Below are 25,619 nucleotides of genomic sequence, written 5' to 3'. Positions count from 1 at the left end.
CGTGCGCGAGCTCGCTTGTTCCTCTCCATCTCAGCAGAGAACAGAGGTTCCTGAAATGATGCAATCACATGATGTCGCTCATTTGAGGAAGTATGAATACACTTGAGATGAGACATCGATTTCCACCGGCCGATCAATGAACTCCTGCGCCTTCTCAGACGAGCGATGGAACTAGTCCATCACGTGCAGCCATGAGCATTTTTGTCATCACAATCATAGTCATACAAAAGAATAGTCAAAAAAATAATACACAGTTGACTATGCCCGCAATACATTTCAAAAGGGTCTTGGAAAGGCCCAGTAGAGTCCAGACTGAGCTGGATCCACTCCTTTAAGTAACTAATACTTGCCTCCATGATGGCAGAAAAAAAAAGCGCTTCACAACGGGATAATGAACATTATAGGGCGGTAACATTTAATCCATTCATTGGAAAATACTCATTGTTTTTGCTTACTCGTTTTTTTTTTAACAGCAACATTTGTCCTACTTTATTCTCATAAAATTATTTCGCCTACAGATTCATTTGCCTGTGCAATTCAGAATGAAATCTCCAAAGCAGATTGTTGGAAAATTCACAATAGGCACAGAAGTTGCTTCATTAACATAATTAGATCGGCAACATCATGTCGACAGCAACAATTTCCATCAACCCAAAATGGTGCCGGTATTCCCACTGATTCGACATCCCAAGCAAACTCCTGGGTCGACTTCACCTTACACAGTAAAGCGATTCTCAAAATTGTTAAGTCGAGCACCAAATTCCAAAGCTAACGATAGCCTCCTAAATTTAAATGTCTGACCTTTTATAAAATGTTAAATCCTGTTATCAGTCAGTCAAAATGCGGACACGTGTTTAAATGGACTTAAATCGCAAAGGCAGAATATGAATCTGACTCAAATGAGAAGACTTGTATGGTTACTCAGCGAAAACACAAGTGGTTGTCTTTTGTGTTCAAGTGCTTTTGGAGAAAAGGGGGAGGTGGGTTGAGTCAGGATTTTGTGAGGACAAGCAAGCAAAACAGAATGTCTCAAGAGACAGTGGAAAATGGAGGTGCAGAGCTGCTTGGGCACTGCAATCCAGAGAGCTTTGCTGATCTGTCTGCAGCCTGACCTTCACTGGTGTCACATTCACAGGACATTAAAAAAAATAAATAAAAATAGTAAGCGCTGCAGCACACCGCAGTAGGCCTCAAAGACCATCCTCCTAAAGGACCTCGTTTACGACCACGGCCATTCCCATTCACTCGACTTGCAAAGCACCAGAACTAAAGAGATTTAGCATCTGAAATTCAAGCGAAATGGTGACATGGCTAACAGCATGTATGACCAAGAGTATTTTGCCGGAGGGAATAGCAAAAGGAATGCCACCGGCAGCAATCCACTAATCCCGTATTTCACGTCTGGGTCCTCCATACTGCAAGGTCAGACCGTCTCCATGTGACAGATGGCTACCTGACAAACCGACAGTTCCCCTCTTTTTATCTTTATTCGCAAGCCCCCTCAATTAACGACTCGCCGAGGCCACGTTTTGCTCTCCAAAGCCGCATGAAAGACTGGTGGAGAAGCGGCTGTTGTGGTAACCTTGCTCCAAGGGTAGCCTTCTGTTTTGCAAAGTGCTCAGCGTTGGTGGAAATAAAAAAAAAAAAAAAGTAGCAGACATGGGAGGGGGTGGGGTGGGTTACACAGAGCATTAAGTAGCAACATTTGGCCTATTTTGCACACGATAACGACCAAGCAGATTAGGAGGAGCATTAATGACCATCTCCTTGTGTGTCTTTCTGGAGGCCACATCATGACTGCTCCTCCATGAGACTGCTGGGGTATTTCTGGGACCTTCGCACCTGGAATGTTCACTAGGCCCCGGACGATTAATTGGCCTGCAGATTAAATTGCCCTTCGAACATCGGAAAAAAGCTGTTCTGTCAAATATCGGTCATGACAAAAAAAAATAAATAATCATACCGGTCGGGGTCTAATAATGTATAACTATAGTCTCCGTGCAATTTGGTACCATACACCTTCCTTGGATGTTTCCGTTGTTTAGGCTCATCGTGTCGGTGACTCAGTCCTCTTACTTATCATTTCAGCTTTAAGGAATCCATTTAAAATTTAATTCAATTAATCTTTTCACTAAATGGGATTAGTTGACGGTTGACTAATATGTTGTTCAGACACATTTTATGAATAAACGGCAACAAAACAAAATGTGACAACAGATTGACCTCCTCTGAATGAGGGCGACCACATTCAAGACAAGATTCGGAGGACTCAGTCAAGGTCAGCCGAGGCATTTGATTACCTGAATCAATTCTGAGAAGAATCCCTTTTGGCAATGTCCTTCCTTAACCAGCAAACTAGTTGAGGATGACTCAACAGCACCTCTGCTAGTTGCAGCGAAGAAGTGCAAGCCATCGTTTTCGGTTTCATCAGTCAGTTCGACACAACCAAAAGAATATTTAACCAGCATTTAATATGCCCATTTCTCCCACCAACTGATTCAGACCAGAGAGAACTAACTGTCGCTGTGATAATGTCCGCCTTTATGATGTCATCCTTGGATCCTTGTAGATGAAATAACCTGTCTTCTTTGTTTGTTTGTGTTTAAAGCGAATGCACAAACACGAACGTCGAAGAGGTCCAATGGGTTTAAAGGGGAGATAAGCGGAAGCAGACGTGCATGGCTGGAGTTGTCTGGAAGTCTGCTCAATCTTTCTTTAGTGTCCAGTCACTTCACTTGGCTGCTTCCTCATTCTCTCTTGGGACAGCCAGAATTATCTTCTGCATCACAGGCGAAGCCCGGGCCAACGCTCCACTCCGAGGGCTCGATTTCACACCGCAGCCAAGTGCGTGCTGGCGTATCGGTGGCACAACTGTCCACCATTTTGTGCTCCTCGAGGTCTTTGGCTGGCCCTGCGAGAGCAGAGAGAAGAGCTGCCGCCTCACACACATGGAAATGTTTAAACTCTCCTGCTTGGTTCCTCTGCAGACTGTCATTGCTGGCGGTCAGCAGAAGCAAAAGAAGATGGCCGCTGAGAGAATAGTGCAAACTCGTGGCTCTAAATTTGGAGATTTGAATCACCCTGTCACACAAGCCCGCGAGACACATGTCCGTGTCGCTGCGGACATCAAATACGGGTGCACTCACATTTAGAATATCAGAGAAACGTAATCCGTTGTGTAGATCATGATTAAACTAAACATGACTGATTAACAGGACACGCTTAACTAAATAGGGCTATATGGCTTATAAACAAGTCATTCTTGAAAATTTGCAATAACCTGTCTCATTGTCAACACTCGCCGATCCAGTTACTGCAAATGTGATTCACTCAGTCGTCATAGAACCAGACACGACGACACCAACACTTGTGTCTCGAGCTCGTGTAGCATGCCCAAGGACAGGTGGTGGAGGGAAACCAGGAAGTGGACTTCCACAAGGACAATCACTCCAGGAAACCTTGCATTCCACAAAGCCATCTCCCTTAGGAAACCATTTCCGGACATGAATCAATCCAATATTGTCATCTATTTTCTGAAAATAGAGGAGAAACTATCACATGCAGTCGTCCGACTTTGTGGTCCACCAATACATTATTCTTAGTTCTATCTTTGCTCTCGATGTATTAAAACAAAAAGCTTGTGAGACACACAAAAAGGTGGAGCTGAATGGAAACATTGCGAGGCACACAACGACGTCAGCGTTGCTAACACTCTTGCTCAAAGGCAACGAGAGAAGTTTCGCGGCACGTTTGAATGGAGAATTCCAGACACATCCATGGAAGGGAATAAAGAGGACACGGGATGCAATTAGGAGTGACAAAAAAAGTCAACGTGGTTTAGTGCAGGAATGCTTGCGAGGGTGGTGGGAAAGCTTTAAAAAGCGAGAGCTAAGTTTAGAAGAGGTTCCTCCCCAGGTTTGGACCTCTTGAGGTAACTCAACAAGTTAAGAGATGGGGGGGGTGGGAAAGATGAGAGAGCCATCAATATTAACTTACCACCGAGACCTCCTTTCCAAACTCTTAAATATTTAATCGTCCTTGGACAGCTCTGTTGCTTCCAGCCAGAGGATCCTTTCTACAAGACTGCTCCTGTTCCAGCTCAATGAAGGCCTTGTCCCGTGGCACCACACTGCCCAAGGAACGGGCGTCTCCAAAGAATTCAGGGTTTTTTCTTTTTTCCCGTCTTTCCCTCCCCACCGCAAGGCAGCTTTGGGCTGACAGAGCTTGGTTTCACTGTGTCTTACTTGAAGAAGGACCATAAATCCTGAATTTAGAGCAGGAAACCTGAGCGTGTCGGTAGGCTTCATTTATCAGCCACAACACTCGTTCTCCATCTAAACGAGAGATCCGGAATGCTCCCTGTGTTAATAAGCTTACTGATAAAGAAACTGAGCTCTTTTTTTTTTTCTCCTCCCACAAGAGAGAAAGCAACGTTCTGACTGTTGATGTTCTGATGGAAAGCAGAGAAGAGGAACCAGTTTGGCGGTGGTGTAACGTGGCAACTGACAACAGAAACTGGAAAGACACCTCTCTCGCTCGCTCTCACTTAAACACACACACACACACACTACTTCCTTGTTGAAGTTTAACCCTGACATGAAGCTGCAGCACTTCAGGTTCAACCACGGACTGAAATTCAAATCCAAGCATACGAAAATACATCACACATTTCCATAACATCAGTCATACATAAACTAATGACAAAGAACACAAAAACACACTTCCTCCGCATCGACGTGCGGCGCTGAAAGCTTCGGACTTTTAGTGACATTTTTGCTACATGGCCATTGGGTTTTCTTGAGCAAACATACAACGAGAAGGAAGCGAATGGCGTAACGAGAGCAGGAGTCGCAGCGGCGGAGGGGCCGCCCTGCATCTCATGAGCTGTGCATCACGTCAAGAAAGCATTCAGTGGAGCATTTCAATTTGCTTTTGTATGAGCCTCCCTTCGCTGCCCCAGGTGGAGAAGAATGGACGAGTGCAATGAAAGCAAACAGGAGAAAGAGTGATGGGCTTCGTACACACAGATAGGCATCCACTATCTGAACCGGTTCGCCTCACGAGGGTTGCAGGCTTTATTATACATTAATAAATAAATAAATAAAGTTAATTTACATGAAAGTGTGTTTTTTTTTAAAGATTTTTTTTAATTGTCACATAAAAATAAAAATTATATATATTATTACTATTTGAATGATGGGATAGGTAAAGCGTATTACCAAGATTACGAGCGACTCATTGCAATCCAAGTCACCTGGGTTGAATACTTTTCAAAGTTTTTGACACTCTTAATCGTCATACAAGTGTAAAAAGAAGCTAGTGACTATTGATGCGAGACGATCCATTGTCTATGAAAAACAAGTGACCGTATACTTCTGTCTTTTTTTTTTTACTATTATTTGAGCCAATTTGAAGATGTATTTGACGTTAGATGTTCCACTATACCTTGCTGAAAATCCATTTCTATTCAATTGTTATTCCCCTTTAAAAAATTTCAATTTACGTATTTTTACAGGGGTGGAAAAAGCCCAAAAAAGGGGGATCAGCGTGTTGGGAAAAGTCATTTCATCAGCTGATGACACTTGCATAGAAACTAGATTTAAAAAAATACGGCGAGCCATTGATCTGTGAAAGGGATTGTCTTATCCACACTCGCAATAGTCTTTAAGGTTTATTCAGTCTTGTGCTTTAATCATATTAAAAGATAAAAACAAGCACATGATGTTCGGGTTACACGAGAACATTGTGTTTGTCAGTTGCTTCCACCATTCATCAGGGAACGGCCATTCTTTTTTATCACAAAAGACAATTTCACTTACGTACAGACCATGAAATCCCATTTTCGGCGCGCGGCTGTCATTGTTTGCCACGAGTAACATAAATCATCAACTTCGTCGGAACACCGTACTACCCTAACGATCCCAACAAGCCATTAAATGAGATCGCTTACCCCGCTTAGATTTACTCACGGGAAGAATTACATATTCAAAGAAGAATGATTAAAGTTACACCATGAGGCAATTCCACTCAGTCGACTGTTTCTAAAATTAATGACACTGATTTGAACATTTATGTACAGCGGGATGAATGTTCATCAATCTTAATCTTGATGAACATTCCAACAAGAACCACAACTTGCCACAAAGAATTGAAAACATCTTACATTTTGAATATTTCACATGTGCACATTTTAGTTCCACGAAAGGACGCCTTCTTCAAGGAGGTGTCCATGACAAGAGTTGCCCAGCTATCTGTTAGGTACAACGGAGAAACACTCACAGCCAGTGAGTATTTATGGCACCAAAAAACATCTCAGGTTCAAGCTTTAGATGGAGAATTTTGAACTAAGGAATCAAAGGAAAACTTTTCGGGAGTTAGAAGCAGCAACCAAAATGCACCGACGTACTTTACGGTTCAATACACATAGTTTAAAAACTACTGGACAGGAAATACCGGTGAACTCAGCACAAGTACACAGGAATGGCAAGTGTGTTGAAAGGTTGACAACGGCAGCTCGTAGTGAGGCCATCACACCGGCCGAGAGTTAGAAGAGCGCACGGCTCGTCCACCAACACCGCAGCGGCCTGCCCGAGAAATGTGTTGAGCGCAGCAGATTCCTCCTCCTCGAGGAACCTGCCACGCCACGGGGAGAGAAGGAGCGTTGCCACCATTTTGATTTGGATGACTCTCCCTAGCCTGGGCGCTGTCGCAGCACAGCGCCTGTCAAGCTCTCACGCACACAAACACACCCTTGCTCGTCAGCAACATATCGCACACTCCAGTCACCGCTGCAGAACGCCAACACACACGGCCTGAACACCTTCAGGGTATTTTTCTGTGGAGAGTCATTTATGTGGAAGTGGCCACAAGATCAAGTGCATCTTGAGGACGTCGTGGCAGGGACTGTGCACCCACCGATACGTTGCACATCGCTGAATATTACCAACACGGATATGGTCAGAAAACTGTAACGTCAGCATAGGTCATCACGCATCCATCAGTCATTACGTCACAAATAAAAACTGCCGCAAAAGTGTCACTCAATTCCTCATTCAAATGATCCTAGATCAAAACTATTCAACGTGGAGGACTTTTGAGACGGAGAATGTTCTTACACACGTTCAAGGTCGATCATTTTAACATCCATTTAAGTGATACAAGCATAAAAAGAAACAAACCACCGCTAATAGTAACACGAAAAAAACAATAGAACTGTCAATCTTAAATGATGATTGCTAACAGCATGAAATGCAGGCAAACACTTCCTGTATGTCTTCTTTTATCATGAATGCAGCACTACTGTACTAAGCGACCAAGATGTCAACTTACAGTTCTATGACCACATTTTTCCACTTAACCATCGCTGGTAAAGGTTCGGTCAAGAGAACCAAAAAAAAAAAAAAAAAAAAGTCCCTTCATGAGCAACCGCTATAAGTCATGGAAATTTTCTTGACAAGAAAGAAACAACTTTGGACAAAACCACGACTCAATGTAAACGTTCCTTCTGCCTTGACCACTTGAGATGAAAGCGATGCAGATGGAGTTTGAATAAAAATACAAAAGCAACGGTTGAACACTTGCAGGGTTCATCCAGTGAATTTTCAAGTTTGTCCAGTAATGTGGAGATGAGGTAAATAGCATATTTATTTGAATATGTAAACCAAAAACTCGAAGTATATTGCATTCATACTCAAAGTGTTTGCTTGCTTCTAATGTTAAAAGTGAAGGTGGTGTGTGACAAGCAAATTGTTGCCAAAACAGCCGCTGGTCGGTCTTCACTGAAAATTCAAGCTTTCTAAAACGCTTCGAATCAAGTCTGTAGTTGCATACAATGGTGTAAAATTTGTATTTTAATGCTAATATAATTGGAACTGATAATAATATAGCAACTGAGTTAAGTGCAGGTACTAGTCAAGACCAAAAAAAGAGAACACTTCACAGCACAATTACTCACAAAAACCACAGATAAAAGAGTCAAATATTGTTAGAAATTTCAAACCCCTCAGCGGGATCCTTATTAAATAGGAAATGGTAACATAACTTACTAGTGACATGAAGATTTGTAATTACAACATTACAACCACTTAGTGGAGCCCAGACTTCTGCCAATGCTGAACAATTATTCAAAATAGGTGTACGTTGCTTTTAGGGTTGCCCCGATCCGATATTTGTATCGTATTGTGGTCTGTTATCAGCCAAAAAAACTATCGAATTTTATTGGGATAAGTTCTTAATCTCTAATATGAGCACTCACAGACAAGTAGTCCATTCCATAAAACGCTCCTGGTCTTGTATCCAGCAGCCGCTGGATCGAGCATGCAGAGCACACGTGATCAAAACAACCACTGCTGTAAAGGAGCTAATGAAGATGTCGGCAGGTGTGGGCGTCACCATACTTTTTTTTTTAATAAATATTGAAGCTTAGGTTAAAAGAAAAATATAATCGCGAGCGCACACACTGCTGTCATTCACTTGAATGGTAGTCGTAGCAGGGCTCCCTTGGTGGTCGCCCACACGATGGTCGTGGGAGGAGGCTTCAGGTGGCGTCTGCCACGAGTGTGAGGATGAACCAGCAGTGCCTTTTCCTTTTTAACTGTATTTGTGCCTTAACTGCTGGATACGATAATCGTGTGGACTTAATCGACATTGGATTACAAGACAAATTGATGAGCAATTTTAGACTACCGTGTAAACAAACATAGGGAATGGAACATCTAAATAAATAAAAATGAGTGTAAAATGAGTACTAGTTTAATACTCTTTCATATTAATATAATCACTTTTTATGATTATGCATATTTCGTAATTGTTGGGTAATCGTTTGCGAATTTCAATTAATTGCACAGCCATATATATATATATATATATATATATATAAAAATAAAAAGCTACAAGAGTACCCATAGCCCAACTGAAGATGGCAGCCTGACTTTTGCTGCTGCTGCTTCTTCTTCTACTACGACTATATCCTCGTCCATCTGTCTAGCCCTGCAGCTCCATGTCAAACACCACCTTTGTTCTGCACCCCCCTCGACCCCCTCCTTTGCTCCCCTTGGAAGACTCATCTGCCAGCCTCCATTTTATGCTTGGAGCTCTACTGTAAAACACACACACACATACACACACACACACGCACTCACGCACCTGACCCAAGACTAGTGACAGGCAGCCAGGAGACGCATCAACACAATGACAGCAAATTTGCAACACCATCATGCAGTCAAATAAGGTGGGGGGTGCGGGGTGGAAAAATGGCCACCAGATTTAGGAAAGCGGGAGGGAAGGGGAACATATCCTCCTCATGCTGGACACTTGCATGGCAGCTCCTAATGGAGGACACAGAAGAGGACAACCATCCGTGCTGTGGCTTCTCCTCCCGACTAACTCACTAATCCCCCGCCCCCACCGCCGTTTTTTTTTTTTTTTTTTAGGAGGAAGACGGTCATTAAATCAGCCTCACATCTGCGCGACAACGTCCATTTCCTTGAATGAAGTGACGGACACGAGCGTGAGCGAACCGGGAAGCGAGCAGAAGACACTTGACTTTGGGCTTACATGGTGGCCATTAGAAAAAGAGGAAAAGAAGACTCCCCGTGGAGGAGGAGGAAGAGGAGGGAAGGGGGTCAAGCGCTTTCCAGGTCACGCATGAGGCGAAAAGCTATCCCATGATCCACCAATGGCGACGTTCTCGCAAGACCTTGAAAGCCCCAACGAAAGCGCCCCACCATCAAAGTGGAATCGCGTCGCCGCCGTGAAAGCGTGACAAAATACAGCGAATAAACTGTCAAAACTCACCGCTACAATCTTCTCCTTCTCCTCCAAAGTTGTCGGTCTCATGCGTGCGCCCGCTCCGGCTAGTGGGTGATCGCCATCTTTCCTCCAGCTTCTCCTTCTTCTTCTTCTTCTTCTCCTCCTCCTCCTTCTTCTTCTTCTTCTTCTTCTTCGCCGCCGCCGCAGCTGCAGATGACCTGAGCTCCTCCGCCGAGCGGCTCGCAATCACACGCGGGGAGGAGGAAGAGCAGGAAGACGAGCACCAGCAGCACCACCACCACCACAACAACAATGATAATGTGACGAACGGGCCACACAAAGGAGGAGAAGGGGCAGAAGTTCGGCAGGCGACGAGCGAGCACCAGAGGGTGCGCGAGAGTTGGCCACGGGACGAGTGAGCATCGGCGGAATGGACGCCCGAGAAGCTCATCCTTCATGGGCACTCCACACCAATTCCGTGCCACGAACCCTGGAGCCCCTAGCCGGCGCGCTCCCGCGTACGCACGCACAGACCCGTGTGCGCGCACGCAGCCCAGACGACATTTTTTCTGAATACGTTTTCTATATGCGTTTGCGTGTGCGTGCTTCGTCATGGGGTTATCTGCAGTTCACGATTGTGGCTGATGATGAGGATTCTCCATGTTATACCACTAATCGTGCATATAATAATGGAAACAAACATTGTTATTTCGCTTATGACATAATTTAATCTATTTATAAAGCCCCACTCTTATTAAAGAGATTGATAAAGAGAAAATTAATCTAAACATCACTATGGTTAACCAATATTTTTTTGGGGAGTGCTCCACAAGAATAAGAATGACAATAGATAAATATTGCAAGATATAATTAATCAATATTTATTTACATGTGAATAATAAGAATGACAATCAAAATATTAACAAAAAACAAATAACACAATGACAAAATGATGAATCTCCAGGTCAAATAGCCCTGTAGTTCAACACATTTTCAACAAAAGCAGAGATAATCAATGACTAAATTAATATTTCATTCCAGGATTTATTCAACTGCTCAATTATTTGATTTGTTTTTGAACACATTCATCGGCACAAGAGAACCGTCCAATCAGATTCCAGTGACGTCATACTGGTACTGCTCACAGCCACTGGGGGGCATATTCGGACATCACCTGGAGGTTGCCATAATAAGTTGTGATGTCGTAATGGTCATTTGAACATTAAATCATAATTCACAGTTGATCATTAACACCGCTTAAAGAGGAGTCAAGCTAATTCAATGCTTTCAGTGATGATGAGAATACTGTTGCCATGTGAGGAGAAACGTTGCCGCTGCCTCTGCTGCTGGCTGACTGCTTTCACTAACAAAGAGGAGCCCCAAACAAAAGGTGTTCACATGCAAGTTGTCAGTGCAAGGATGGCTTGGTGGGTGGTGGGGGAGGAGGGAAGGAAGGGCATGTTGGGGGGGGTGGGGGGGACTTTGGGGCAGTGAGCAGGGTTGGTGGCGCCAAGGGAACCCAACGTAATGGGACATTTATCGGCCTTTGATGGCTTTGCGTGGCCGCTGAGGATTTTCTCAGTCAATCTTCCGGTCATGTGACAGCAGCTGGGTGCTTCCAGCAGGAAATGCAGCATTTTGAGACAATGCGTGGGTGGTATCATTACGAATATGTCACTTTCTACATCATGTCATATTTTGACCAGTGGGGCAGCATCGAACTTGTTATTAAAAAAAAAAGTGTTGACTTCCCCCTTTAAGATTCTCTGTCAGATCCATTTGTTGTGACTCAGATGATCAAAACATATTTTATGGCAAAGAATTTCAGGCAATACCAACGTGTTCTCATAATTGTTCTTGCAACTAACATCACGTAGCATCTCATGAGCAGCATGACTCTTGTCTCAGCAAAATATGTTGTTTTATTTTCATTTTAGTTTTGCAATACATTGGTTTACTTTTACACTCCCATGTTAAACGCTACTAAGACATTACCATCTATTATATTCATAAAGGATTTATAATGGCCACAGTGTGAACGAAGAGGACAAAAATAGACATTATGAGAGTGTGAGGTAAATATATAAAATAGTGAGCCACCTCGGAGCAATGTGAAACATATGATGTGTTGTTCAGACAACAGATGGAATACCTTTATATGTTGCGTTATAGTGACGCACATAGCCCCATGTATTTCCCCAAACCATGACACTAGCACACATTATTGTTGACAGAGTGCCTTGTGGGTGCCAGGTAGCAGCCGGGGGTTTATCACACTGCTTGGACATATGGCTGCTGCAGCAAATCTGATTAATATGGGGATGGCCTCTAGTCCAGAGTGCAGGACTGACTGCACCACAGCATCCCATACGCAAGCCCAAACGGGGAAGCAGTGCCAAGCATGGCTGAAAAATGACGGGGATTCCCACTGTTCAAAAAGAAGTTTGTTTCATATTTATTTATTTAATTCATATTTAGCTTCTGATTGACTGGTCACCAGTCCATAGTGTACCAATTCCATTGAAAAAAAAAAGGTTTCTGCATTTTACTTTACATATACTCTATTTATAATTGATAACATTTAGAATTATTACATATTTTATTTTTTAATTATGATTAATATTATATTTACCTAGCTCTATATATATGTATTTATTTATTCATATTTGAAGTCGGTTGCTCACAAAAACAGCAGTATGTAATCAGACTCTCCCCCAAAGGAATGTGTTGAGTCTATATGTTGCGAAGATGATCTTTGAATATGTGGGTTCATTTTGAACAACAATAAACGCTTGAGTTTTTGGACGTGTGATGTCTGCGCAATGTAATATCTTGTCTCCGCTTTTGTTGTTTCTCAACATTTCTCCATAATAGGCTTTTGTGGTTGCTGTTGTTATGAATCCAAATTTTAAAAGTGTCTGCAATCTTCTGAAGTTGAGTAATTACCTTGCCATTTGCCGAAAAACACATTTAATCATATTAGTGTGTATGTCTCTCCTCCTCCCTCATCAGTACAAGTAGATAAAATGATGACAGGCTTGATTGAGGAACTTTTCGCTTTTCACCGCCCACTATCTTCAACTGCAAGTGTTACAAAGCTGCAGGTGGTGCCTCATTTCATCTCACCTTGACTGCTCCCTGACGTCTCACACATGGCAATCTGCATGAGATATGTGAAACATAATGACACGTTTTCAAATATCACAATTTGTTCTTTGAAAAAACAGAAGAAAGCAGGCAGGGTGTGCTTGCTGTTTTTATTTTACATTTTGTCTTTTTTTCTGCTTTTACATGTAATGCCTTTAGATTTTCTTTTTTTTTTTTACTCATTTACTGTTATTAATTTCTTACATTTTCTTATATTTTACTTAATTTTTGAATGTAGAATTAATAAAGTATCTATCTATCTATCTATCTATCTATCTAGCTAGCTAGCTATCTATCTAGCTACCTATCTAGCTAGCTAGCTATCTAGCTAGCTAGCTAGCGAACTATCTGTCTATCTAGCTAGCGAGCTAGCTGTTAAAAACCTGTTAAATAATGTCAATGATGTCACGTCTGTCTGCGGTTGACAAGGTCTTTGATGTAGGCACGTAAGTACAGTTCCAGTGATAGCGCGGGGAAACATTCATCAGTCTAATGATCCGAACTTGACAAAGCCAGCGTGCCTCTCTTCACCCATTTGAACATGCCTTCCATGCCTCATTTGTCTGAGTTATTCTAAAATCGTGATTCTTGGATTAGATCTAGTCACGGCTTCCATCTGTAAAGAGATAGAAGACCTTCTTTGTACTGTACTTTGTAAAATGACAAGAAACGCTTTGCATCATACTTTCTCAACATACCGTATCGAATCGAATCATCATCCTCAATTGAACTGAATCGCATGATTTCAATTTAAAATGAACCATCCTTGAATTGTAATGCACGCCATTCATGAAGATATCTATCATATCATAATTCATATTTCATTTGAGAGCCGCACACCCCTAGTATCATCACCTCTGCAGTTGAATGTGCTCACGTTCCCAGTTGGAGGCTAGCAAGAAATGCCGTCATTGAACACTGCCGAGGCTAAAAGAAGAAGAAGAAGAAAAAGAAGGGCGCATGACTTCCCTATGAGCAACGGATGAGTAACCCCCAAAGAAGCAGACGAGCAATATGCGTCAAGAGATGACAAATAACACACATGGCGCAGACCCCCCACTTATATCCACGTTTAACCTCCCTTCAAGATCCTTATTTACAGTTGCCATGGCGATAAGGCGTTTGCGCTCAAAGATGCCACATCTTTGTCCCCTGCCATCATCCGCAATAAATCTGCTCTCTGAACTGAAAATTCCCCCAGGTGAGAGGGGACAAGCAAACAGGAGACAGTCCCCGGGATTGGAAACTGCTGCATCCACTCTTCCTGGCGCCCTTTGACGGATGGATAAAGCCTTGGATGGCATCTTCTTGCGAGACAGTGAGAGAGAGAGAGACAAACAGGACAGACAGAGAAAGAGAGCCCGGGGAGCCTTGGAATCCAGAGACCCCCTTCTTCAAATGGCTTTGCGCACGGTTTGTGTTGAGCACGCTGTGGCTAAAAGGGCCCATTAAAGCCAAGCCAGGGTCCTCAGTGTGGCGCCGGGGCAGATTCATCACACAGAACTACGCAAAGATAATAGTGGCTGGCAGTCAGGATGTGACAGGTTATCAGGTGGGACTCTGACAAAACAACAACAAGAGCGTCTCTTTCTGACACATTCCTCTGTTGTTCACAGGCATTCCTTTGTTGTCTGCCTACTGGGAATGTGTCTTGAACACACAATTCCCCAACAGATTCGCACGATGTAAGAACATATCACAAGGGGAGCGTCTGAAAGCCTTGTTTCCTTCAGCCAATACAATTTGGTAAAATTTGATAGAAAACTTATTCACGACCAACCGAGTAAAAAAAAAAAAAAAGGATCTTTGACGTCTTTGGCCGTCAATGGCAGTAAATGAGTTAATTAAGTCATTTCTAGTGATGGGAAATTGAAGCTTCAAATTTGCTTCATGAACCAGTTGTTGTATTTTTGACTCGTCTAGATGGCACTGTTAGTTTAAATAAAGGGTTTTAAAAAAAATGTGCCAAATGCACAGCCTGCCATTGCGATTGACCCAAGAGATTCTAACAAATAGGCGAGAATAGGTTAAAGGTCACCCATGACCTTAGTGAGGACTCGCAGTATATAAAAAAAAATGCAAGGGTGGATGGACCACCACATCATGAACCGAACTCGACAGTTTGACTTAGCAAGAATGTTGTGAACCATCGGGAAACCCTCTGTTGTGCTCCTCAATCGACCTTTGGAGCGACGGCCGATAAGAATGTGGTCCGCCAGGATGAGAACGGAAAAGTGAAGGCCGAATGGGAAGGGAATGGGGGGGTGATAGTTGCTGGACTCGCTATATTTGAGACCCATTTGTCACTTGCTCTTCCTTCCACCTGCTCTCGCTCCCTCCCTCTCCTGTCATGCATCCTGCCAAAGGGGGAAATGCAGCCCGATGTCTGACGACAACAGCGGGACGAGGAAGGCTGCTTGGATGTGAATGTGAAAGAAGAGATTTGAAATCTCTGCGCGCCGGTGGTGGTGCAGAAGCGCTATGTAAATCGGCCTCCGATTACTCCTGCTTCATTTGCTATTCATATATTTGCAAGGTGACTCACTCCAGACAAAGCAGGTGATCAAGAGCTCTCCTTTCTCCCCCCCCCTTCAGCCTCCCACCAGGCGAGAACGCGGAAGTTGTAAGTCCTTGCAGGCAGCCAGAAGATTCCATATCTATATGTATTCCATCAGCAAGCTTCGTTTAATCCATTTTGCCTGTCAGAAGCATCTTGGTGTGTGGAGCGCGGGGAAAAACAAGAGACACACAAACACACACACACACACACGCACACACACACACATGCAGCTCATTCACAGAATAAAAAAAGACAACGGGCTTTGTGATGTTTGTCTATCACGCGAGATGCTAAACTGGTGCGAGTGCTCCTCCAAGGTCACTCTTTTTATGATTTTCTTTCTTCTTTTTTGTCTTCAGCAGGGCTTGTCATGTCATCAAAGAAACAACGAGAGAATGCAGCATCCTCTGAGGCGGGAGTCCGCTCTTTGTCTTCTGATAGCTGACAAGAGGGAATTTGTTCGTTTTGGACCAAATTCTTTTAAAAAAAAAATGCTCTTGTGCTACAGTTAAGGTTGTCTATAAAGTGAGTGCTGCGATGGATCCAACATAACATTCTAAATTGTTATGCAATTATAAATTTAATTTAATCACTTTATATTTAAAAAAATGTACCAAGTGGTCTTTTTTTTCAATTAAATTTAAATTACATTATTTATTGTTATTTATTATTTATTTATTTATTATTACTATTCATTTTTATTTTTATTTCTTCCTTATAAAATGTAAAAATAAAATGTATTATGTCAACAAAACCTAACTTACTTTTAAAACTTCAGAATTTTGTAATTATATGCAGCTAAAACTATAAAGTCAAAATGAAATAATTAAAATTACATGACTAATACTCTTATATACATATATATAAATGAAAGATGATAAAATCCCTCGAAATTCTGTGACGAGAAGGGTCACCATATGTATCGTCTTTCGACGGTTCTACATCTGAAGTATTTCAGTGATAGGTCATCGAAATTTTCCAAATAGTAGGAAATCACTTTTCAATCCCCAATGAAACCAGAGCATTGGTGGTAGATAAAAAAACCAAACCCAACTCTGGCTCCGTCACACTTGATCATGAGTCAGCCAACTCAGAATTAAGCAGCGAGGAGGTGTGGATTAAGTTTTGGTCTTCATTAGGCTGAAGGAAGTAGCCGAGCCATAATCTGCGGCCTCCCTGCGACCCAAACAAACACCCGCCTCCATGCGTTCAAAAGTTTCCCTCACCCTCGCTCATTCTAAATCAGCCAGCGGATGAAGATTTTGGAGGCTGACTCAGCAAGAACTGAAGATGCTATGCTTGTTCCAAGCATACGGTGAGATTGAGATCATGGTGGCGACAATGCGTGGGAAGTGACAAACAGGATAGGGAAAGATTTCCCAGCGGTCCCTGACGTAGACTTGGACCTTGAAGAAGTGTCGATGCTTTTATGGGAGCTCGGAACGTGACTCAGTAGAGCGGAGACGAGATCTCCACCAAGGTTGAACAAAAAGCCCAAAATGTGGGGCACAATCCACGGAAACATTAACAAATGGTGAAGCTAACTGCAATATTGTTTTTTTTTGTAATTATTTATTATACTTAGTTTTTTATTATAGATGTATACACCGCAATGATAACATTGTAGAATTTTAAAGGGATTAAATAGATAAAATAGTCAAATTGTACAATTAAACAATTGCAAAATTATTAAAATGATTAAAATTAAATTATTGAAATTACAATTATCAAATTGTAGAACTGTTAAAAATTTAAATTTAAAAAAATATATGAATTAAAAAGTCAGAAGCGGAAAATAAGATATGTAACTATATTAACTGATTAAACTTTGAAAAAAATGCTCATTCTCAAAAAAATATGTAGAAATGTATTTCACTAAAAAGCTAAAAAAAATAGATACAAATGTAAACATTTAAAATGACTCAATTATTCATTTATGAAGTATAAAATTCAACTTTTCTCAACTATAAAATTCACTTACTTTTTTATGTCTCATTCTGTAAAAGGCAACAACTACATTTTCTATTTTTTTTTTTTTTACAAAAAAAATTCTCATGTTTTTTGTAATTATTTTTAATTAACAATTTTTGTAATAAAAAAGCATCCACAACATCCGGAGCCTTCAGAAACTCCAGACAGATCTCATCCACCCCTGGAGTTTTGCCACTGAGGATCTTTTGAACTGAACTCAGGCAATGAAGTCGCCTCTCTTGTTGTTCCTCAGCTCACTTCTCATGCGCCTCATCACACGCAGGCAGGATGGCAAACGTCACAACAACAGCAACCCAAAAAACTGGAATGGCGACAGACAACACTGGAGACGGCCCTGTCAGGGCGTCTCCTGCTTTATATTGGGAGGCTAATACGCCGATGGAGATGAACACGGGCACCCAAGTGTACGTGGCCTTTGTGTGTGCGCGCGCGATTCAATCAAAGCCAAGTCACATCTGCCTTGCCGCTCGCTCTATTATTCTTAATTTCACTCCAATACGCCGTGCTGTCGCCATGAATGATGGATGAGAAGAGTTGGTGCCGCAGCACTATCGGGCTAGAAACATTTTTTGTGCATAGAAGGAATACCAAAACACCTCATTCTGCTTTCATAGCACAGATGGCATCACAGGTGGAGGTTTACACTCACTGGAGATTTCATCAAGTACACGGTGAAAGTCCAGTTAAAGAGCCGACGCGCCAATTTCGAGAACAAAATCATATTTTGAAAGGATACATTTTATGTCAATTGCTTTTTTCACAAACCTTGAAAAATGTAAGCTATAAGAAAAGTTTCATTCGTTGCAGATCAGAAAAGTTCATTAGAAAAGTCTAATAGAAAAAAAAAAATTTACATACTTTGTTAATAATTTCAAAATATGGCCCCAAAATCTATGTGGATATTTTATGATAGATAATCTTTATAAAAATTGGAATCTTTCTAATCAATTTTGCAGAAATGTTGATGATGACTGAGCCGAAATCTCATGAGATTGGTGATTTGTCCCAAGACTCTTTTTGTGTGCGCGTGTGTGCGTGTGTGTGTGTGTCATTTGTTGAGAGAGTGATGAGATTTGGGCCAGCGGTGATTAGATGAGTCCATGTCTGACTTTAATCCCTGTTGGAAGGAGCATCAAGTTGCATGCATGGGGCGGGCACGCACACGCACGTTGACACGCTTGCAACTTGGCATCCAGATGTATGCTGATCCCCCCCCACCCCCCCCTGTCACCCCCCCCCACCCCCCACACCGACCACCGAACATACGAGAAGCTACATCTGCGACTGTAACACCGGCCGTCGTTCGTGGCGCTTTCCCAAGCTGCTTACGTAGAGATTTAACCTGCATTCATTTCACTCACACACATTCCTTTGTCATACACACACACACACACACACACTCTCACAGTAGTGGCAATGATGATGCCAGCAGGGGTTGGAGACTTTGTGAAATCAATCCGCATAAAGAAATAATGGTGTCAGTGTCAGTCAACTCAAGATTGTTTCCTCCCACTCCGTTGTTTTTAACGCAATGATTCTGACAAGTGGAGAGGGAAAAAAAATCTCGGAGAATAAAGTCGTAGAATGACAAAGATGTCGTTCAAATATTATGTGAAATCATTCGTCACTTTATGAGGCTGGAGTCGCCATTTTTTACGAGTGTAAAAAGGTCATAATGTTATGGCCGAAAGGTTGTCCTAAGTTGTCATAAAATGAGGAAGTTTTCATTTTATGAGCAATATCAGATGAAATTATGAGGCAGGACGTGTCATAAATATAATTTTAAAAAGTTGCGTTATTCTGAACCAAATTTATATATTTTTTTAACTTTTATGGGGATTATAAAAAATATTTTTTGAGAATGAATACATATTAGGAAGTACGTTTCAATGTGAAATCTGACAATAAAGTAATTAAATTTTTATTTAGCAGAGAAAATACATATTTTTTGAGAACGCAATCAGAATGAAGAAAAAGTCAAACGGTAACAGAATGACGTCATAAGTCATGGTGAAAATGAATCCAGTATTTGTTGCATTGAAGATGCAAACACCGTGTTTACTGTTTACGATACTAAATTTCCTTTGATTTTTATCGTCTTTGATGTTGACCAAAAATAAAATAAAAACCTACACTAGGGTCATTGAATATCCTAATTCGCCTTTGAGCTCATTGAACACCTTTTTTCATCTTTGATGTTCAAGAAAAAAATTACATTTATTTAATTGCAGACCGTACATTTTTGAGAAAATGCTGCAATAGACATGAAATGGGAGGAATTGGATAAAAAAAAACTTCACAGACTCTTGTCACGAATGTGCCATGCATCTTGCGTTCCCCTAACAAAAATATTGCATTAGTGTTCTTTGATATTCTGCAGCGTGTTTCAGATGACACATCTTGGGGGGGGGAATTGCTTTCCTCAGAGGTGACCACGGCGCAATTAGTATGCCACCACGAGCACGGCTGTGATGGGGAACGCACAAGAAATGAGAAAAAGATGATGTGTTTGGTGAGCCCTGGGAAAGAAAGAATTATTAATATGCATGCTGGTCAAAAGATAAAACCCAGCGGAAAAGAAAACAGACTGACCGCATCCTGATTTTTTTACGCCAAAAAATAATGCATTTATCCTGAATGTCATTCAGATCGTCAACCTTTATAAACGATTGGAATAATTTGGGCAAATCGGGGTAAAGTGATTTGTCTGAAATCAAAATAATGTTTCTTGCATTCCTGGAAAAGTGCGCTGACAAAGGAATGTGAGCATATGTTTGAAATTAAGAATGCTGATGATGATCACTCCAAAAGTGTGATTCTCATGTTGCACGAAGAGAGAACATCTCGAGTTTGTCCAAAAACCATCCATCTGTTGCTCCATCTTTTCTTTTTGGCTTGCTCCAGTGTATCATCATTTTCCAACGAGGTCTACCTGCATCCTCATCTCAAACACCAACTGCCCCCACGGACACGGGTCACCTGACAAGACTTGTTTCCTCTCTGGAATGCATATCGGTAGTGATGGATAAACGAAGCTTCAAATCTGCTTCAAGAACCAGTTGTAGTATTTCTGGCCTCCAGTAGATGGCACTCTCTGTTCAACATTGGCCTGAAAGCTCACTGACTTGTCATTTTTTTAAACCCTTTATTTAAACCAACAGTGCCATCTAGAGGAGTCAAAAATACAACAACTGGTTCATGAAGCAAATTTGAACCTTCATTTTCCCATCACTAAATATCGGTGCGAGTCAATTCGATGTGACGGAGTGAATAAAGGTGACTTTAAAAAGCCCACGCGGTTACTTTGCAGTGCGCTAAAACTAACAGTAGATTTAATGTCACCTTCATCGCACGAAGCTCTCCTTCCTTTCTTTCTGCTCGTCTCCATGCTGCTGCGTGATCGCTCTTCATCAGCAATCGCGCTGTACGGTGACCATGATGATGACGGATATAATAGCATCAAGGTAAAAGAGCCATTATGGAGTTCCCGGTTGTTGATATTGTGTCCCTGGCGGGTGATGACATGGCTCATTAGCGGGGAGAAGGTCAGGAGTGTTAAGCTTGCGCGCTTAAACCAGATGATGATTGATAGGCAGAAAAAACGCAAAGAACATATTTCTTCAAATACATTGGCCAGCTGCTTCGCTAAACTTTTGAAAGCGCATGTCGAACTGTTCAATGTTTCAGTACTTTTTTTAATATTAATAAAGGAGCTAAATACCAAAACCCAATATGAATCGTGGTGGGCGGTCAAGGCCTTCTCCGCTGGCCTAACATAATCAAGAAAAAAAATATTATTCATATTGATGTCATATTATATCCTAGGGTTGTATTTTTAGGTGAGAGTTTTTACCCAATCAGAATTCAGCTAGCTCGTGTTGCCAGGCAGATTTCATAACACCAGTAGCGTGGACTATTCGTGCGGGCATCACTTCTGTCAAAGTCGATGAGCTTTCAGATTTGATAGACGGTTGCGATAGCCAATCAGATTCCAAGTTGGTTCCAGAGCGCCTTCCTGCTGGCCTTACGCTGAAGATGATGTGTGTTTTGTGATCGGATACTCACTCGTGATGGGCTGGCGCTATGCGGAATCAACACACCCGAAAAATCATAACTGGCAACCTTCCGAAAATCTAAAATATATTCTTGATTTTTATAAACCACAACGGCCGCAGGAGGGGAAAGTGTGGATTTAATTGCAGATACACTTGCGAGGCCATTTTCAAAACGGACCATCTGTCGGATGGCTTGCAATAATAAACCAAAATAAGAGTAAAGCAAGCGTGGAAGTTTACAGCGAGTCATGAGTGCAGACGTAGGAGACAGATTAGTCAAAGAAGATTGTAGTGAAGGATTTGGGGATGTTTTCAATAATTGATTTACAGGATTGTAAGGGGGGGGCAGGGTGCTGGGCTTTCCCTAATACCCTGTCAAAATGTATTTTCTAACACACACACACACACTCACACACACCCCCACACGTACATACACGCAAATTGTTACAGAGCGGAATTGTCTGGAGCGTTGTCATGTCCCATCCTATTTGCCCTTTTTCAGTCACTGTTCATGTTGTCATTGGCCAATCAATACGTCAATAATCACAGCGGCGATGTGACTCGTTAGCGTTGCAGCTGGAGTGAGTGGCGTCCGGTCCTCTCCAGTTGCTTCCTTTGCATCGTGTGTAATTTCCTACTTTTGTACTTGGATACTCAGTTTTCATCCATTTCCTTTGCACTGCAAGCTTTGCATCTTGCTTGCTTTCTAATGTATCCCCCCCCCCCCCCCCCCCCCCCCGTTGGTGGCCTCCAGCCTGCCTTGCTCTTATGCTCGACAACAATGGAGAGGGAGGAGGTCACTGTATGCCTCATCCAAGCTCCGCTCTCTCCTTGTGTGCCCTCTCACTCTCTCTCTCTCTCTCTCTCTGTCTCTCTCTCTCTCTCTCTCTCTCTCTCTCTCTCTCTCTCTCTGTCTCTCTCTCTCTCTGCATTTTCTGTCTTTCTTTCTGTCTCCTCAGCCCTCTGGGTGAGGTCGTCCTAGCAGGCTGCCGCTATATCTATCACTCTGACTGTCGGGAAAAGAGCTGAGACAAGGCACATTGAAGCAGGCGAGCACTGCAGAGGGGCGGTATTGTTGTTCCGCATAACAGGAACAGGAAAAGCAAATCATATCTTGGTCGAGATATGATTTTGTAAAGCAAGTGTGGGCAAACTACGGCCCGGGGGCCACATGCAAGCCCGTTAAACGTTTTAATCCGGCCCGCCGAACTTGAAAAAAATTCAATGAATAAACCTTGTCAATGTTTTATTTTATTACTGTGTTTTTTTTTGAAAGACATATATATTGTTGTAATGCTTTTGTCCATTTTCATTTAAAATTAAATGAGGTGAGGTTGCTAAAACACTCCATCCATCTGCTCCTGGTCCGGCCCCCCTGTCAAATTTTAGAACTGACTGGAAATTTTTTTTTTAAAAACCCACACGGTACCTTTATTGTCACTCATCCAAGGTTTTTCCACATTTGTTTCATTAAAACAAAACCAGCAGTTCATCAATCAATTAATTCAAAATATACCTTCATTTTCAATTATTTGCTTGAAGCAATACATTCACTATCCAAGGACGCTTGTGTTGTTGAAACGAAGCAACGGTTCGATTGACTTTTGTCGACACAGGTGTCTTCAAAAAAAAAAAAAAATGGTTGAATGCAAGATTGCAGGATTCATGACACAGAGGAAGGTTTTGATGGACAAGTGGGTGGAATCGGGACGTGTGCTTGTTTTTTTTTTTTTTTTTAAATGCATGTGACCTTCAGCGATTCATTTCCTGCCATTCCGTCGTTCAAACGTCCTTGAGCAAACTAGTGAAGCCTGCAGGAGCGGCGGCATCATCATCGGTGTGTCATCACCGTGCGAGATGGAGCTGCTCGCTGTGGCAGCACTTTGGAGTTCTGCGACAGTAGAAAAAAAGAAACTGCAGCTGTATAATGTATTGGAACCGAGGATGACATTTTACTGTTTTAGTTTTTAGAAGAAATAAAAAAAGTGTAGTTTTTAGATGAATTAAGCACCAGAAACTTTTGACAACGATCAATGTAGGTTAAAGGTCATAAAATGTAAAAGCAGACTAAATGTAGAACCGTAATAGTTTCCTTTGATGAATAGTTACGGCTAGTGATGGGAAAATGAAGCTCCAAATTTGCTTCATGAACCAGTTGTTGTATTTTTGAGTCCTCTAGATGGCATTGTTGGTTTAAATAAACGGTTTAAAAAATGGCAAGTCAGTGAGCTTAAATTATGATTTTTTTTTTCGGCCAGAAACTTTTGAACAAATATATTTAAGCTGCCGCTTGGAGCATATTTATTTTTTTCTCATTTTGCTAGCTTGTGGGCTTAATATTAGCGTAATAAAACAATTAGCATCTTGGCATGCGTCAAGAGTCCATCATAGATGTCTGTAACAAAGAGAATCCGGTCACTTTTCAAAATAAAATATTTTTCAGCCTCCAATGTAATCGCTTAATAATGCTAGCACTGCCTCGAAATTTGTTTGTTTTCTTTCATCTGTGCGGCAAACCCAATCTAAAGTGGCCATTACATACATTTTTTTGACTTGGTGTTGTCGTCTGTGTAGGTTGGAAAAAGCAAAAAGCCTATTTTGACAAAATAAGGATGAATGTCTCATCTTTGGGGGTAATATCACATCAATGACAGCGCCTGTGTGTTAAACTCCTTTGTCATAGCCTGCAACAGTTGTAATTATACCGCTTATTTTACATTTCATTGCCTGTAATTATTTCACCTTTTTACCTTGTCCATGTGAACGAGAGTGACCAGGCAATTTACACCAGCCTCATAAGGTTTTTCCCTTCGACTGTGTCCATCAACAGAAGGTTTGTGGCCTTCCCCGTCCTTGCTTTGCAATTCTTTCTCCCTTTCTCGCTTGACGGTGACCTCGGTGGCGTTCTCATGGCAACACAATCTGCCACATCTGAAGGATTGGATTCTTCCAGGGCACCAGGAGCTCAGCTGCCCTCCATCTTTCCTCTTCGTCCATCCCGTCTCCTCCCCACGCCCCCCCCCCCAACCTTTCCTTTGGTTATTTCCTCCTTAGCCCACATTTGCCCACGCTGCTGGATTCATCAACAGTATCTTCTCCTCATTTCATCATCCAGATGGATGCCAACCATGACTGCTTTTTATCACGTAGCCAATCAAAGTGACATTTCATCTGCGCCATCTGACGATTGATATTTATTTCCCGCAGGGTTTTCTCACTCTGTAATCAACATTTGAACACATTTAAATAGAGTTGTATGCTTTGTATTTCTTGCTTAGCATCAATGTTAATTTAAGTTTGCCATTCCATGGACATTTTTGAACCATGCAGCTACAAGGGTGCAGCTTTTCTGTGGATTTTTCTTTCACCACTAGGGGCGCTTTATAGCTCAGAAAATACATTAAATAACTCTAAAAAAAATTTTCTCTTGGGTCGGTTCTGTTTTAATTGGCAAAGTTGTTGCTGGGTTAAAAGGCACTGTTTTAACATCTGTTTTTGTACCTTTATGTGCATCCACAAGACAAAATCGTTCTGGACATGCATTAAACGAATCATTTTCTTTCAACGTAGAAAACTGCAGCATATATTCTGGTGCTGCTTGTATATCGTTTATTTATTTATTTTTTTTCGAGGGGAGCTATATAGCTTACATAAATGTTTATGAATTGAATTTAGAGGAAAACATGTTTGACTGGCTTTCCACTGCAGTGAGTGAAGCGCATGGTTGACATTCCAAGCATGGAGACGAGAACAACTTTTGACTCCCTCTTCACTTTAGTGACTGACGCAACGTTGCCATCTTGCATGCAGGTGAAATCATCATTGAAAGGCTTATATCAGTGCTTCTCAAATAGTGGGGCGGGCCCCCCTGGCGGGGGTGCGGTGCGATGATGAGGGGGCCGCGTGTGACCCTGGGGAACATGCTTTTTTTCCACTGTACTCCAATAAAGTGTAATTGCACATCCACTCCAGTAGTTGGCAGTGGTGAGCTCATTGCCCATTGTGCGCAGCGAGTATTAACTCGACAGCATCGGTTTGCTTTGCCACGAAAATGCTATTATTTTTAGTTGAGGTGGAAAGTGGGGTGGTGCAAATTGTTTTCTTTTTTCAGGGGG

General features: G+C 41.9%; 1 protein-coding gene across 3 annotated transcripts in view; it reads right to left on the bottom strand.

Moving 5' to 3' along the window:
- znf462 (zinc finger protein 462) overlaps positions 1 to 10,256 on the bottom strand; it is a 31,352-nt gene extending 21,096 nt beyond the window's left edge. For 2 of the 3 annotated variants that reach the window (XM_088281233.1, XM_088281235.1), the window contains exon 1: positions 9,796 to 10,256. The gene's annotated coding sequence lies outside the window, so the exon portion shown is untranslated. Of the gene's footprint in view, positions 1 to 3,996; positions 4,338 to 9,795 lie in introns of those variants that run through there. The other variant, XM_088281234.1, reaches the window with a different exon arrangement.
- Between the last annotated feature and the right edge of the window lie 15,363 nt (positions 10,257 to 25,619).

Source organism: Idiotropiscis lumnitzeri, chromosome 18, assembly GCF_059441095.1.
Source record: "Idiotropiscis lumnitzeri isolate Australia: NSW breed Sydney's pygmy pipehorse chromosome 18, RoL_Ilum_1.0, whole genome shotgun sequence".
NCBI lineage: Eukaryota > Metazoa > Chordata > Actinopteri > Syngnathiformes > Syngnathidae > Idiotropiscis > Idiotropiscis lumnitzeri.
This window is presented reverse-complemented; position numbering and strand designations above follow the sequence as displayed.